The sequence below is a fragment of the Chelonia mydas genome, chromosome 23, assembly GCF_015237465.2.
Source record: "Chelonia mydas isolate rCheMyd1 chromosome 23, rCheMyd1.pri.v2, whole genome shotgun sequence".
Taxonomy (NCBI): Eukaryota; Metazoa; Chordata; order Testudines; family Cheloniidae; genus Chelonia; species Chelonia mydas.
This window is the reverse complement of record NC_051263.2, coordinates 13,101,170-13,118,414: the sequence shown is the minus strand read 5'-3', so window position 1 is coordinate 13,118,414 and position 17,245 is coordinate 13,101,170. Positions and strand designations below refer to the sequence as shown.

The window sequence follows — 17,245 nt, the reverse complement described above, 5'->3', positions numbered from 1 at the left end:
GGGGTTCCAAGGAGGATGGACCTAGACTGTTCTCAGTGGTAGCAGATGACAGAACAAGGAATAATGGTCTCAAGTTGCAGTGGGGGAGGTTTAGGTTGGATATTAGGAAAAACTTTTTCACTAGGAGGGTGGTGAAGCACTGGAATGCGTTACCTAGGGAGGTGGTGGAATCTCCTTCCTTAGAAGTTTTTAAGGTCAGGCTTGACAAAGCCCTGGCTGGGATGATTTGATTGGGGATTGGTCCTGCTTTGAGCAGGGGGTTAGACTAGATGACCTCCTGACGTCCCTTCCAACCCTGATATTCTATGACTCTATGATTCTATACTGGAAATACCTTGCCTGATGCATCCCAAGACCGCATTAGCTTTTTTCACGGCCATATCACATTGGTGGCTCATAGTCATCTTGTGATCAACCAGTCCTTCTCCTCCTCTGTTACTTCCAACTGATGTGTCCCCAGTTTATAACAAAAATTCTTGTTATTAATTCCTAAATGCATGACCTTACACTTTTCACTATTAAATTTCATCCTATTACTATTACTCCAGTTTACAAGGTCATCCAGATCTTCCTGTGTGATATCCCAGTCCTTCTCTGTATAGGCAATACCTCCCAGCTTTGTGTCATCCGCAAACTTTATTAGCACATTCCCGCTTTTTGTGCCAAGGTCAGTAATAAAACGATTGAATAAGATTGGTCCCAAAACCGATCCCTGAGGAACTCCACTAGTAACCTCCCTACAGCCTGACAGTTCACCTTCAGTGTGACCCGTTGTAGTCTCCCCTTTAACCAGTTCCTTATCCATCTTCCAATTTTCATATTGATCCCCATGTGCTATGGCAGGCTTAGATATACCAGCTCTGCATACACACTGATTTGTTGTCATTTTCATGGCCTGCTTTCAGATTTGTATTGGTTGTTTACACCCATATGAAGCACACACATATTATTTGCTCTGTCTTTGGAAGGGGCAAACTGAGGCAGCCAGACAGGGGAGACTTACCATACCTCACACGGTGAGTCAGTGGTGCAGCTGGGACTAGAACCTCGGATCCGCCAAGCCCTGGGGGTTGAGCCCAAGAGCTTTCTTTCCCTCTGAATGGGAAGTCTCATGTCTTGTCAGTGGACTAAACTGACACCATTGGGCATGGAAGCAAAACATAACCGGGGGCTGGAATCTGTCTGGATTAGGGTGCAGCAGTAGTTACACCAGAGCTAGGGTTGTGTTAAAGACATTTGTGCTTTGACAGTGGAAACGATGGTGAAAATCTTGTTTTTTTGACAGGTTTCAGAGTAACAGCCGTGTTAGTCTGTATTCGCAAAAAGAAAAGGAGTACTTGTGGCACCTTAGAGACTAACCAATTTATTTGAGCATAAGCTTTCGTGAGCTACAGCTGAGCTGTAGCTCACGAAAGCTTATGCTCAAATAAATTGGTTAGTCTCTAAGGTGCCACAAGTACTCCTTTTCTTTTTGTTTTTTTGAGTGAGCTTTAATAAAACAAAACCTGGGTTATAGTCTTTAGCCAGTGGTGGAATGTTTGGTGGATTGATTGTACAATGTGCAGTTCTGGAAAGTTTATGATAAGCTGTTGAAAAATAGGTGTGTTGGCGATTTTTTTCCTTGTGGAATGTTTCATTTTTTTTTATACTCCTCTAGTGGAAAGATCCAGACACAGACAAGGTCCACACTTGTATACGTAAGCAGAGTCAGGATGAGCTCTACCCTGACATCTGGTGGCGAGTCATGGTGGGTTGTGGAAAAGAACTTTAGGGGCTGATCTCATTTGCATAGGCACACCCACCCTGCCTAGATGGTCACTTTGGCTGCTGTAGGAGCCCCAGTTTCTCTGTTATTGGGGCAGGAATAAACTGTTATTATCCTGATTATTTGAATCAAGGACAGTGGAACTGTACTCGGCCTTTTGTTATGATGGAGGGACTCACCATCAACTAAGCAGTACTCGCCAGGCAAGGGTCATGGGTTCCAAAACCCAATGAAGAGAGAAAGGCTGGGGACAGGTATTGATACTTGGTGGTATAGGCCTCTGGTGAGGGCATTATGTGCTAATTGCACTTTCTCTTCTCTCTACTGTGGAATATCAGAGCTAATTTTGATTCTATTAGGAGTCTAGTTACAAGTTGCTGAGTTGAATTCACTTTAGGCTAATGGTGCACTAGTACTGAGGCTTTCCTACTACAAGCTGAAATCACAAAAGAGGTAAACTTACTAAGAGTTGAAATCTCTGAGTGTTGTGTTAAGTAGTGGGGGAGCAGTTTGTGGAGCAAAGCAGTTTGTGGGACTGCGAGCAGAGCTGTTTGTTGGATGCCTGGAGCAGCTCATAGGGGCGGCTGGCAGAGCAGAGCCCCAGGGAGAGGTGGGGCAATCAGCTTTGGACCACGTAAGGTGCCGCTTAACACTCCCCCCCATCTCCACCTAGGTTGGGAGGTAAAACTCTGCAGATAAACTTTTGAACTCTGGGGCTGCCCTGACCAGGGACAGAGACTTTTGGGTCCTTGGACTTTGGGGACTTCGGGTGATTTTGGGTTGCTGGACTCAAGAACCAAAGGGAAAGGACACACCCCAAATTTGCTTGGGGTGGGTTTTTTTGCTCATGGGTTATGTTATGGATCCTGTTGGTGGTGTTTCCCCAACATAATGCCACATTGTTTCTCTCTGTTATTAAAAGGCTTTTTGCCACACTCAGACTCTGTGCTTGCGAGAGGGGAAGTATTGCCTCTTGGAGGCGCCCAGCGGGGGTGATATATGTTTGTCCCAGGTCACTGGGTGAGGGCTCGAGCTGGTTTTGCATTGTATTATTGGAATGGAACCCCTAGATACTGAACCCGGCCCTTGTTGCTGCCAACTCTGACCGGCAGAAGGGTTACATATATGTCATAGTTTTTTATACTAGGAATTCTAAGAGTACCAGTTTTAGGTCAACGCATGGCATTTTTGTTTCTAAAAAGTACTTTACAATTATAACAATAAATTTGTGTGCCAGTCTGAAGCTGCAAAATTTTAATATGATGACAAAAAATGTAGCATGGCAAAAATGAGACCCAGAGCTAGACCCAGGTTGTTAAGACAACAAACCCCAACCATCCCCACTCAAATTGACTAGTTCACCACACCGCCTTTCAGAGTGACTGATGCAGCTTGGGTTAACCTATTTCTAACCATTGTAAGCCATACTCCTCTCCCAGAGCTACAGGTAGAAGCCATGATTGCTGATCACCAATAGCCTACTGTTGACAAGTGAATGCTTGTGTAACTCATTGAGAAGTCATTTGTCATGTCCTTCTCCATTGGCTGGTGTAAAAAGAGGCTAGTAATTACTCAGGTGGTTCAGCTAGCATGGGCCTAAAGGAGGGAACTGATACTTAAGGGTTCAGACCCTGCGGCTGATCTACATGAGGGGGGGAAGTGTTTTTATGTTCAGGGCTTGTACATCACCTAGCACAATGGGGTCCTCGGTCGTGACTGGGGTTCTAGGTGCTACTACAATGCAAATAATAAGAGCAGTTTGGCTTTATGGGATTCACAGAGTGAAGAGCCAATTTTTAAAACAGGTTTTGTACTTAAAAATGATGATAATCTGTAAATTATGGTGTGAATCACCAAAATACTGTAACCAAGTTACTGTGTGGGCAGGATTGGGTGATGGGGGGCACATCCACAGTCAGTTCCCAAAGGGTGTTGCTTCTCTCAGACAGGATGCCCCCCACCCATACCCAGGAAGTACTCCTGAGAGGACAGCAGTGGTGAGGGTGTTTCCTTTGCTGTCTAGGGAAAGTGAGAGTGTTTTTAGAGTCAGCTGCACTAGGAGCAGGAGGGGAGCTGCCTCTGTCCCCTTGCCCAGCAAGAAACACCTTTGCTGCTCTTACTGAGCTCGCGCCTGCGTCACCATTCCAGGCACTCTCTTGGGCCCCACCAGGCAGGAGACTCACAGTCCCGCAGCACTGGGACAGCCCTGGGATCAGCTGCTAGCAGGGAAGGAAAATGGCAGATGACAGCAGGGAAGAGAGAGACATGCAGCAGGGAGCCCCAGGAGTGGGAAGACCAAAATGTCTGTAACCCTTCTGCCCATCAGAGTTGGCAGCAACAAGGGCCGGGTCCAGTATCTAGAGGTTCCATTCCAATAACACAATGCAAACCGGCTCGAGCCCCCACCCACTGACCTGGGACAAATATATACCACCCCCGCTGGGCGCCTCCAAGAGGCAATACTTCCCCTCTCGCAAGCACAGAGTCTGAGTGTAGCAAAAAGCCTTTTAATAACAGAGAGAAATAATGTGGCATTATGTTGGGGAAACACCACCAACAGGATTCATAACACAACCCATGAGCAAAAAAACCCACCCCAAGCAAATTGGGGCATGCCCCTTTCCCTCGGGTTCTTGAGTCCCAGCACCCAAACGTCTCTTGAGTCCAGCAATCCACAAATCACCCAAAGTCCAAAAAGTCCAGCCCCAGAGTTCAAAAGTTCATCTGCAGAGTGTTACTCCCCAGTCTGGCTAAAATGTGCCTGTGTGTGGGGGAAAGAGGTAAGGGGCACCTTACATGTCCTGAAGCTGACTGCCCCACAGGGCTCTGCTCTGCTACGCTGTCTCACGAACGGCTCTGCTCCACCACGACCGGCTCCGCTCTGCACAGCTCGCCGTCTCACGAACAGCTCTGCTCAGCTCGCCGTCTCACGAACAGCTCCGCTCCACCACGACCGGCTCCACTCCACACAGCTCGCTGTCTCACGACCGGCTCCGCTCTGCACAGCTCGCCGTCTCACAAACAGCACCACTGCACTCTAAATCTTCCGGCTCCCCACTACTTGACACAGTGCTCAGTGATTTCAGCTTATAGTAGTGGGAGCCTTAGTGCTGGTGCACCATAAGGCCAAAGTGAATGCAGCACAGTACCTGTAGCAAAACTCTTAATAGACCCAAAATTAGCTCTGACATTCCACAGTGGAGAGAGACAGGTGCAATTGGTGCTTCAGGCCCTCACAAAGGGGCCCACACCACCAGGTACTAATACCTGCCTCAAGTCTCTCTCAATTCACACAGTTTTGGAAACCATGACCCTTGCCTAGTGAGTGCTACTTAGTTGATGGTGAGTCCCTCCATCATAGCAAAAGGCCAAGTACAGTTCCAAGCACAGTTCCCATAATCAGGGTAATAACAATTTATTCTTCCAGCCCCAATAACAGAGACACTGGGGATCCCACAGCAGCCGAAGTGACCATTTGGGCAGCTATGGCCTCAGTCTAGGCAGGGTGGGTGTGCCTATGCAAATGAGATCGGCCCCTGAAGTTTTTTTTCCACAACTTGCCACACCTCACCACCAGATGTCAGGGTGGAGCTCATCCTGACACTGCTTACATGTCCAGTTTTTCTGCCTGAACCATTTCCAGGGGCTGAGGGTGATTGGAGTCATGCCTAGACAGAGTTAAATCAAATTAAGTCCACTTTCCTTGGACATCTTCAAGTTTTCATTGGAAAACAAATCCCTCCCAGCCCCCCATATTTCTTTTTTGTTGTTGAAGTTTTCAGCCGAAAATTTCTCCCGCACCCCGCTTTTTCAGGCTTTCAGTTTTTTTAATGAAAATTTAAAAATTTCTCATTGAAAGTTTCAAGGGAAATTCATCTCAGTTTTGCCCAGGGGAAAAAAAACATCTCCCACCTGCCCCGAGAGTGCACCATGTTTAAGTCCTCACTGATAGTAAGTGGAATCTGCCATCCTCCTGTCTCATGTTCAAGGCCCTTGTGTTATTTTGCACTGCACCTTCGATGCCTGGGCTGCTGTTGGCTGTGCATGGCACAGCCTGGGACAGGAGGGGCAGCTTGGGAGTGGCGAGCAGATCCAGGGGAGGTGAGTATCAGCACTCAATGCAGACCTGCAATGGGCCTCCCAAGTGATGGGAGGATAAACAGGAACTCATTGGCGCATAAACTCCTCACTGCTCACCGTGTCTCCACAAGTAACCAAACACCTGTGCTGGATCCTGGCCAGATAATACCTCTGGCAGATTAACGTGGTCCCCTGGTCAGAGTTCACACACAGCTCTGGGATCTATTTCCCTCTCAGCCCCAGGATGTCAGTTCAGTTTCTTGGGTGTTCTGTGTGGAGCCATGACCCCAGGCATCTGATGAAGTGAGCTGTAGCTCACGAAAGCTTATGCTCAAATAAATGTGTTAGTCTCTAAGGTGCCACAAGTACTCCTTTTCTTCCAGCAGATAAAGTTATTTTTCTGATAACAGGAAAATCCATAAAAAACCTGACCTGGCCGGTCAAATACCAGTCAGGTGGTAGCCCTACCCAGCAGATCCTAGTGGGAACACTTCCATTGATTTCAGTGGGGCCAGGATTTCACCTGGAGTTTACAGTTGTTAACACACGCTCTAGCACCAGGCAATTGCCCTATGCAGAAAGGACATAAGCAGGGTCGGATTTACACCTTATGTACTCCTAGTCACAGCATCTTCAGCGCCTTCTCTCCCACCCCCGCCTACAGCTGACCTTCATGTTTTCCATAAAAAATGAAACTTTTAACCCACTTTTAACTTTTAGGTGCCCCTAGAACGCTGGTGTCCCTAGGCACGTGCCTACTGTGCCTAATTTGAAATCCAGCCCTGGACATAAGGGCTCAGGCTGGGCTCTCCTTGTTTGGGGAGAGCTGGATTTGCTGATGAGAAGCCAGGAAGCTCTGGGGGTTTAAGAGCTGCCCTGTGTGGTGTTGTTTGTTGGTTTCTGTTGTGGGTCTGGAGCTCACAGACGTTTCATCTGAAGGAAGGTCAGGGGGCTCTGACTGTGCTGGCTGGTGGGTAACATCTTCAAAACCATTCAAGTGATTTAGGAGCTGAGGGCTAGAGTCACAGCACTGCAGGGCCTGACTCCCAGGTACCCTGCCACCTAGGGGACTTCACAGCCCTGAGTTGACCCCCAAGTTCCCCGCACAATGTCTGGGCAGAGCAAGGCACTTCCCAAAGGGCCCCTCGGAAGCCAGCTCGCTGAGCAGGTGGCTGCGTAAGCCAGCCAGTGAAATGCAGAGGAAAGGGGTGGGGCTCAGGGCCCAGAGTCACAAAGGGATTTAGGTACCTCACTCCCATTGATCTGGGCCTTAGGTGCCTGGCTGATGGGCTGGAGGGGCCCTCCCCCAAATCAGGCAGAGGGAGAGAATTAAACCTGGTTCTCCCACAGCCCAGGTGAGTGCTTCAATCAACAACTCTTAGGTATTCTGGCCACATGCCCACTCTCTCTCACCGCCCCCAGCTGTCTGTGGAGCAGGCGCTCTCAGAGCAGTTAGCCTCTGTCCTTTTGTGAATCTGGCCCTTAACTCCTATTGAAAGCCAGTGGGACTTGGGCGCTTTTTCAGTATTTTACCCTGTGTTATTAGGTTGAACAAAGCCCTGTAAAGAACCTGGAAACTAAAGCTGGTTAATAATGTTTAATCAAAATTGTTTTTAATGAAAAATGGCTTTTAATAGTATATGAACATTTTCACTAAAAATTTTAATTCAAAATTTTTCAATAAAATGATTCACAACAAAAAATGTTCATTTTGATTCCAGTCTGATGGAGAAAAGGAGGGAGGGATAGCTCAGTGGTTTGATCATTGGCCTACTAAACCCAGAGTTGTGAGTTCAATCCTTGAGGGGGCCATTTAGGGGTCTGGGCCAAAAATTGGGGATTGGTCCTGCTTTGAGCAGAGGGTTGGACTAGATGACCTTCCAATCCTGCTATTCTATTATGAAAAATGTTTGGCTTTTAAGGAGAAAATAACTAAGAACTGAAATTAAAAATAAAACCATTTTGATTCCATTTGATTTGAATGGAATTTCCAATCTATTTTACACCATTATTCTTTGGTTTGGGTCATTTTATCAGAATATTGGAAGATTTCAGGAAAACTTTTAAATGAAAAGAAAATTGTTCTCAGCAAAAAAAATCCCCATTTTCGCAACCTCCCAGAATCCCCAGCACCTGCTGTGCCCCAGCTCTGTGGCTCTCCATGTCATTTTCAAATGCAGGCTTTAACCTCAAAATACCTGCTGCAGTCTCTTTCTCATTCAGCACTTCTGACACCATGGAATGATCTTGGGGTTCATTAAACAAGAAGTGAGTGAGAAAGGAATCAAACTTTATCACAAACAAACTATAGAGCATCTGTGGTGAACTGCTGAGCACTGCTACATGGTGTTCTCCACCCCTGCTTTCAGGGTGATTCAAAATTCCTGTGTACATAATACTGTCCCTTATGACAGGGAGCCTCTCTAAATTATAATCTTGCTCAAATGTATCTCTACACCTCACACGCTGCTGCTGAGGGAGGTAGTGGGGGAATGAGTGAGTGAAGAAATCCTTGTTAATGTCCCAACCCTTCTGGGGGCAGAGAGGGCCCATGTGCTGGCCTGTCTCTCTAGAAGGGGAAGGCGGGACCCTGCCATTGCCACTCTAATGGGGAGGGGCCAGGTATATGGGGGCCCCATGTCAGGGAGAGCTAGGGCCCTGCATTGCCTGAATCCAGCCCCAGCCTCAGCAGAGCTCCCAGCCCCTGCTGGCCCAGGAAGAAGGGATTGAAGCCTGGCCCCTGTCCAAGCGCTCTCTGTTATCACTGCATCTCTGGCCCAGCCCCACAGCGTAGGTTTCTGGGCCAACTTACTGCCTGAAAGCAGAGGAAAGGGGAGCAGGTAGAGTAGCAAGCACAGAAGAAACAAAAGCTTTTCTGTGTGGTTTATGAGCACAGTAGTAGCTTGACTATCTTAAGAAGGGAAGAAAGCCCCTCCCCAGATTGTGATATGAAGTAGTCCAGGAAAATTAGACTTTAGTCCAGTTTTGCTGTCAGTGCTCAGGTCAGCATGTTTTGGTGGGATTCCCACTGACCCAGTGGTGGATCCCTCTGCCACTTTCAGGGCCTTGGGCTGGGCCCTGGTGGAATAGGGTGAGTCTGGTTCACCCTACCCGCTGCGGCCATCCCACCCTCGCGGTGGCTGCCTACCTACCTTATGCCAAGAGGCCTGCCTTTGTCTGCCATCTGCCTGAGCCAGGAGGCCAGGTGAACGACTGTTGCTCTGACCTGCCTGAGGGTCAAAGGCCCTGCCTAGACTGTTTGTTGCTCTGCCCTGCCTGAGGACCTGAGCACCCTGGGCTCTGTGCTGCTTGAGGGCCAGGGCCTCCTAGACTGCAGCCCTCGATTCGCTAACTCCCCCCTGCAACTGCGCTGTCTCCTCAGTGACACAGTGAGGTGGAGTGGCCTCCCTCCAAGTCGGAGGGGGAGGGACGACTGCCAACACACTATAGGGAAGTATTATAAATACAGGAATTTTGAGCCTTGTCAGGAATCAGGGTGCAGAACTGTGCACAGCAGATCACCACAGATGTGCTGTAGTTTGTTTTATTAATAAAAGTGATGTTCCTTTCTCATTCAGCGGTTTGTTGTTTAATGAACCCGGTTCATGAGTACTCAGATGAGCGTTCCCAGGGCCTGCGCGGGGAGAGTTACCAGTCCCGGACGGAGCTGTTCCCGCAGGAGTTCAGCAGCAGGAATGTCTCCCTGAAGCTGAAACGGCTCCAAGTGGTGGATGATGGGAAATACCAGTGCTTTGTGAGGAACCCAGAGTGGAGCAGCAAAGCCACCACTGAGTTACGAGTTGTAGGTGAGACACGGCACTAAGTGGCACTGTGTTTCTGGGCAACCAGAGCCTCCTCTGACACTGGGGGTTCCCCCAGACAGAGCCCAGCATGGCAGTAGGTTGTGTGCTGCAGACAGTGGTGTACAGGAATCAGTAGGCACTCTCCCCTGGCACTCAGCGCTGACCCCACTGGGTGTTAGAAGGGTCAGTGCTGCATTAAACAACCTCTTTTCAATGAGATGTAAAGCTACAGTCCTCAGCTCTCATGCTCATTGCGGTGATGTTTGAGGGAGTGGGACCTTTACCCCCATGTTCTGCCCAGATCCCAGCTCAGGTTACAGTTATATTCGGCCTCCCTGAAACTCCCCCTGCAGTGTCCCAGGGCTGGGATATTGTTTGTTATTCCCTGGGCACCGATCACGCGTTCAGTGCTGCACAAGGGCAGTGGAAGGGACAGTCTCTGGCCATTGAGCTCACTGAGTAACCTAGCCCCAGACAATACAGTTCAGCAAAATCAAGCCCCAGGTGAGGGGCCCACCTGTGATAATGCAGAGCATTGAGGTTGTTTTAAATCATCTCCCATCTTCGGTGGGTCCTAATTCAAAGGCTCTGCAGGAGATGTGTGCTTTTGAGAGATTTAAACGAGGGGAGGGTGGTTGTGTGCACACAGCGAGAGGGAAATCTCCAAGCATGAGGCTTGGCCTGGAGCACCATTACCACTGCGGGAAAAGGACACCAGAGGGGGGCAGTATTTAGGAGGGTGGAACAGGAGCAGTGGGAGCAGAGATGTAGGCAGGGTCATCATCCCTCATCTCCTGCTCTCTACCGAAGTGCAGTAATCCTGAAAGCTGCTGGGCTCCACCCAAGAAGTGGCTGCAAGTCATGAGCAAGTACAGCAATCTCTGTGTAGCAGTTTAAGCCTTACTCTGTGAGCCTTCAGGGCACAGTACTCTCTGGAAATGCAAGATGGTATTTAATTTTCCCAGTCGTCAAGATGAGGGGTCCCAGGGAGGCTTTGCACATAAGGGAATGAAGCTTTCCAGTCACAGCCCCCTATATCCAGAGGTAGCTGGAGAATCACATAATGCTATCAAAAGACATGATTTCCTGACACACACACTCTCTGTTTCTCTGTGCAGCTGTGGCTTCCGTGTTCATGGACGTGCTGGCCCCCTGGGGTCAGGGGAGCAGGCTGGCCTGTAGATCCACAGGCTGGTTCCCCAAACCCGAACTCTGGTGGGTTGGAAAGAACTGGCAGAACATGGCGATGGAGATTGTGATCAGGACAGGGAGAACCTGTAGAGTGTTGTGAGTCACGTCACTGTCACAGAAGGAGAAGACCATGGAGACATCAGCTGCACAGTGCGGAATGGCCTGCTGGAGACCGAGCGACAATCTGCCATTCACCTGTCAGGTGAGTCCCCCCATGCACAAGGGGTCACCATGCGAATGGGGTGGCTGGGCCACTTGAGAATTGCACTCGGCTAGGGCCTGTTTCTGGTCCTGGACAGGAAATACCCTTCTAACCTGTGGGGCCATTAGTTACAGAGGTTTCTGTGATCTGGAGAAACTGCCTGTCAGGAGCTGGGCTGAGTCTTGTGAAATGAACTCGATATCGTTCTTGGAGGAGATGACACGTCTGGTTGATAAAGGCAACTGTGCTGACATAGACTCAGGGTGTGTCTACACTAGCAATGCTACAGCAGCAATGCAGTAGTGTAAACACTTACTACAGTGGGAGAAGGGGTCCTTCTGTGGCTGTAATAAATCCACCTCTCTGAGAGTTGGTAGCTTGGTTGATGGAAGCTTCCATCGACCTAGTGGTGTCAACACCAGAGTTTATGTCAGCTTAAATACATTGCACAGGGAGTAAAATTTTTCACAGTTCTGAGCAACATAATTAAGCCAGCCTAACTTTGTAGTGTAGACCAGGTCTCAGACTCTGTAAGGGGTTTGACTTAGTCCTGCATGAACTTGTGATAATAAAAACTGGCACTTTACCAAATTAATGTAACCCACATTAAGTGGATTAAAAACTGGCTAACTGATAGATCTCAAAGTAATTGTAATGGGGAATCATTACTGGCTGGGATGATTTAGTTGAGGATTGGTCCTGCTTTGAGCAGGGGGTTGGACTAGATGACCTCCTGATGTCCCTTCCAACCCTGATATTCTATGATTCTATGATTATCCTCCAATGGGGATGTTTCTGGTGGAGTCCCACAGGGATCTGTTCTGGGCCAATGTAATTCAATAGCTTTATCAATGAGCTGGAAGAAAATATAAAATCGTTGCTGGTAAAATTTGCAGATGACCCAAAACTTGGCGGAGCAGTAAAAGATGATGGGGACAGGTCAGTACTGCAGACTGACCTGGATCACTTGGTAAGGTGGGTTCACTCTAACAATATGCATTTAAACATGGCCAAATACAAGGTCACACATCTGGGAACAAAAAAGTGTAGGTCCCACTTATAGGACGGGAGAGTGTGTCCTGGAAAGCAGCGACTCTGAAAGGGATTTACAGGTCATGATGGAAACCAACTGAATGTGAACTCCCAGAGTGATGCTGGAGCTAAGATGGTGAATGCAACCTTTGTATGTATAAATGAGAATATCTAGCAGGAGGAAGGAGGCGACATCACCTCTGTGCTTGGTGTTAGCCAGACCACTGCTGGATACTGTGTCTAGTTCTGGTGTCCACACTTTTAAACAGTGTGTTGACATATAGGAAAATGCTCAGGAAATAGCTACAAGAATGATTACAGGTTTGGAAAACCTGCCTGACAGTCAGAAATGTAGGAGCTCAAGTTATAGAGCTTATCCAAGAGCAGGTTAAAAGGTGACTTGATCATGATCTGTAAGTGCCTACACAGAGAGGAGATTTCTGACAGTAGATAGGTCTTTAATCTAGCACAGTGGTTCTCAAATTTTAGCAACCCAAGGACCCGTATTATTATTTACAATTTTTCAGGGATCCCCTTCACCACCCCTTCACCAAGGCCCTGCCCCTGTCCTGCCCCTTCTCCAAGGCCCTTCCCACTTGCTCCATCTCCCCTCTGTCTGTGGCTCGCTCTCCACCACGCTCTCATTTTCACCTGGCTGGGGCAGGAGTTTGGGGTGTGGGAGGGGTGTAAGGGCTCCGGCTGTGGGTGCAGGCTCTGGGGTGGGGCTGTGGATGAGGGTCTTGGGGTGCAGGAAGTGGCTCCGGGCTGGGGAAGGGGATTGGGGTGTTGGAGGGGGTGGGGTATGGGCTCTGGGAGGGAGTTTGGGTGTGGGAGGGGACTCTGGACTGGGAATTGGGGTGTGGGGAAAAGTGAGGGCTCTGGCTGGGGTGGGGCCAAGGTTGAGGGGTTTGGGGTTCAGGAGGGGGCTCTGGGCTGGTTCAGGGGATTGGAGTGCGAGGGGGTGCAGGCTCTGGGAATGAGTTTGGGTACAGTAGAGGGCTCTGGGCTGGGGCAGGGGGTTGGCGTGCAGGAGGGGGTTCGGGTGTGGGGTACTGGCAGCGCTTACAGTGGCTCCTGGAAGCGGCCGCCAGGTCCCTGCGGCTCCTAGGCACATGGGCGGCCAGTAAGGCTCTATGCGCTGCCCTTGCGCTCCCAGGTGCCACCCCCACAGCTCCCATTGGTCGCAGTTCCTGGCCAATGGGAGCTGCAGAGCCAGCACTCGGGGGGGGGGGGAAGCGTGTGGAGCCTCCCTGGCTGCCCATGCGCCTAGGGGCCACAGGTACCTGGCGGCCACTTCCAGGAGCCACACAGAACCAGGGCAGGTAGGGAGCCTGCCCTAGCCCCAGGCTGTGGGCCCCAGGAGGGAGGGGGAGTAGTTGAGGGAGGTAAGGGGAGGAGTTGATTAGTGGGACCTATGGACACCCAGGAGTTCCCTCACAGACCCCCAGGAGTCCACAGACCCCAGTTTGAGAAATGCTGATCTAGCAGACAAAGGTAGAACAAGATCTGATGGCTGGAAGTTGAAGCTAGACAAATTCAGACTAGAAATAAGGTGTAGATTTTAACAGTGAGGGGAATTAACCATTGGAACAACTGACCTAGGGACGTGGTGGATTCTCCATCATTTGGAATCTTTCAACCCAAACTGGGCATCTCTTTTTATAAGAGCCGCTCTAGCTGGAACAAACCCCATTCTCCAGCTCCAGGATGGGACCGTGCTCCTCACACTCTGCACTCTCAGTTTGCCAGGTGACATCTTCCCCCAGGTTTCTCCCTGGCTGGCTGCATTCTGGGTATTGTTCACTCTGGTTCTCATTGCTGCTGGAGCTTGTGCATATTGTGAATACGCAGATAATCGGAATGTGTTATTTGCATGTTTAGAGCCCAGCCCTAGAGGGCACTGGGCTGGGGCATGGGAGTGTTATTGTTCAGATATTTACCTAGTCTTGGTTTTAGGAAATAAACCAAACAATCACACCTGGGACCCTGGCCCCACCTTTAGTAGTGAATTGCTCAGTGTTTCCCCTTCCTTCCCTGTCTCACTGCAATGTCTGATTCTGTCTCACAGCGAAGCGAAAGGCCTCTGAGAAGAAACGCTCTGATGAGAAGGCTCTGATGATTCATGGTAAGTCTCCAGCTCTAATTCTTGCTCTGTCTGCTGCGATGGATGAGCTCTCTGACTGCTTGGTGTTATCTGTGGGCTCAGTGCAATAAAAGGGATGGAGACAGGAGATCTCTGCCTAGTGGTTCCTCACCTTCCCCCATGTTCTCACACACACTGATGATAACTAAGGGCTAGTCTACACTGGGAACTCTAAAGCGCTGCTGCGGCAGCCCTTTAACGTGGCTTGTGTAGTCACGGCAGAGCGCTGGGAGAGAGCTCTTCCAGCACTCTAAAAAATCCACTTCAACGAGAGGTACGGCTCCCAGCGCTGGTGCACTGTTGACACTGGTGCTTTACAGCGCTGAAACTGGCTGTGCTCAGGGGTGTGTTTTTCACACCCCTGAGCGAGAAAGTTGCAGCGCTGTAAATTGCCAGTGTAGACAAGCCCTCAGGCTACGTTTTAGTCATAGGTATTTTTAGTAAAAGTCATCACAGGCAATAAACAAAAATTCACAGCCTGTGACCTATCCATGACTTGTACTATAAACACCCCTGAACCTTAGGTGCTCTGGGGGACTCAGCGGTGCTGTGACCTGGGACAAATCTATGCTACCCCCCGCTATAGCTTCAGGCTCCCCCACTACTTAACACAACACTCAGTGATTTCAGCTTGTAGGAGGGGAGCCTTAGTGCTGGTGCACTGAAGTGAGCTGTAGCTCACAAAAGCTCATGCTCAAATAAATTGGTTAGTCTCTAAGGTGCCACAAGTACTCCTTTTCACTAGCCCAAAGTGAATTCAGCTCAGCAGCCTGTAATTAGACTCCTAATGGAATCTAAATTAGCTCTGATATTCCACAGTGGAGAGAGGAGGAAGTGCAACTAGCATGTAAGACCCTCACCAGGAGGCCCATACCACCAAATATTAATACCTGCTCCCAGCCTCTCTCAATTCATAGAGTTTTGGAACCCATGTCCCTTGCCTAGCGAGTGCTACTTAGTTGATGGCAAGTCCCTCCATCATAACAAAAGGCCAAGTGCAGTTCCGCTGTCCTTGATTCCCATAATCAGGGTAATAACAATTTATTCTTCCTGCCCCAATGACAGAGACACTGGAGATCCCACAGCAGCCAAAGTGACCACTTGGGCAGCTATGGCCTCATTCTAGGTGGGGTGGGTGTGCCTATGCAAATGAGATCGGCCCCTGAAGTTCTTTTCCACAACTTGCCACACCTCACCACCAGATGTCAGGGTGGAGCTCATCCTGACAAGAGCTAAAAAGTGAGAAACTCCCCAGGGCTCCTGCATGTTGGTGCATATCACTAACCGCCAGCCCTGCTCCTGTCAAACCTGCCGGCTCCTGCACTGGGGCTGGGAGTGTGGGATGTCTGTGACTAACCAGTCATTAGGGAATGTACAGCACCGCACAGTGTGTGTCTTTGTATCTAATGCTTTTCTCTTCCCCATTTCAGAGAGTGAGAAGACCTTGGAATTAGGTATTTGGCTCAACCCCTAGTAAACAAGTGGCTGGGCTTTCACACTATAGTGAGATAGAAAAATCACCACATGCACTGTATGGACTTCAGTCTTCTTAATGATCATCTCCCCATGCCCTGGGAAGAAACAAACGCTGCAGCATTTGCAGCTCACATTTCAGTATCATCCTTAACAACAGAAAGTTAAGTTAATGCACATGGAATGGAGGACTCAACAAGGTCTACGCTGCCCAATAGTTCAGATGACAGGTGTGAGTGTGAATAGCAGTGCCCCCATGGTGACAGGTTTCAGAGTGGTAGCTGTGTTAGTCTGTATTAGCAAAAACAATGAGGAGTCCTTGTGGCACCTTAGAGACTAACAAATTTACTTGGGCATAAGCTTTCGTGGGCTAGAACCCACTTCATCACATGCATGAAGTGAAAAAGACAGGAGCAGGTATAAATACATGAAAGGATGGGGGTTGCTTTACCAAGTGTGAGGTCAGTCTAATGAGATAAATCAATTAACAGCAGGATACCAAGGGAGGAAAAACAACTTCTGAAGTGGTAAGAGAGTGGCCCATTACAGATAGTTGACAAGAAGGTGTGAGTAACAGTAGGGAGAACTTAGTACTGGGGAATACACGGTCCCATCCTGGAGCTGGTGGAAGAATTGCCACTTTTAGGTCTGTTATTGAGTGACCAGGTATAAATACATGAAAGGACAGGGAGGGTACAGGCAGAGACACGGGGACCAGATGGCCCCACCCCCAGAGGTGAGGGCCTGGGGTAGGACAGGCTGCCTAGGTCTAGGGATGAGGTAGACGTGCAGGGAGCCCCTTTACTGTGTGAAACCCTGTTCTCTGGCTGTGCCTGGCTCCTGCTGTGGAGATCAAACACGACTTTTTGTAAGAAGGTGTTTGGGTCACTGCAGTCACGGTTAGTCACAGCTCCAGTGGGTGGAACCACAGGTACCAAGTCCAGTCAGCCCTGCTGGGGCTCAGCATGACCAGTACACAGGGGCTGATGTGAGAGAGGGGAAGACTTGAGGAGTCACCCAGAGAGGGCACAGAGGAGCAGCCAGCCCCATAACTGTGACACGAGGTTTGTGCACTAGCCTGTTTAGAGCTGCCAGGAAACAGGGATTTTCCTGGGAGAATTTTCTTAGGAATAATCCTCACGTGAGATGGTCCCCTTGATTCTCTATATTTCCGTGGGGGCGGCAGATGGGGGGTGAAGGGATAATGATTTTCCAACACTTTGGTTACTGATTTCTAGCTGTCTCAGCAAGAAGGGGTGGCAGTGTTTTGTGTCCCCCACTTTCTCACACTTGGGAATTCTCCTGCAGGATCAATCCCAGCTGCCATCGGCAAATCCTAATTTCAGAGAAACCAGATTTTCTATTGGGAAAATTGTCAACCAGGTTGTAACTCCAGCCACTAACTCCAGGTCTGAGTGTTTTCCCACAGTTAAAGAGAGAGCACGCATATGGCCCCCTCTCCAATGGCACTGACCATCTCCCCTCCCATCCTTCACCCTACGGCACCCCTGGGGCAGCTGCTCCCGCCCCCAACTGCTGATCAGCCCAGCCCCCAT

General features: G+C 49.4%; 1 pseudogene; it reads left to right on the top strand.

Annotated features, from left to right (window-relative positions):
- Positions 1-9,437: 9,437 nt before the first annotated feature.
- Positions 9,438-15,690, top strand: LOC122463700 (annotated as a pseudogene).
- The last annotated feature ends 1,555 nt before the right edge of the window (positions 15,691-17,245 follow it).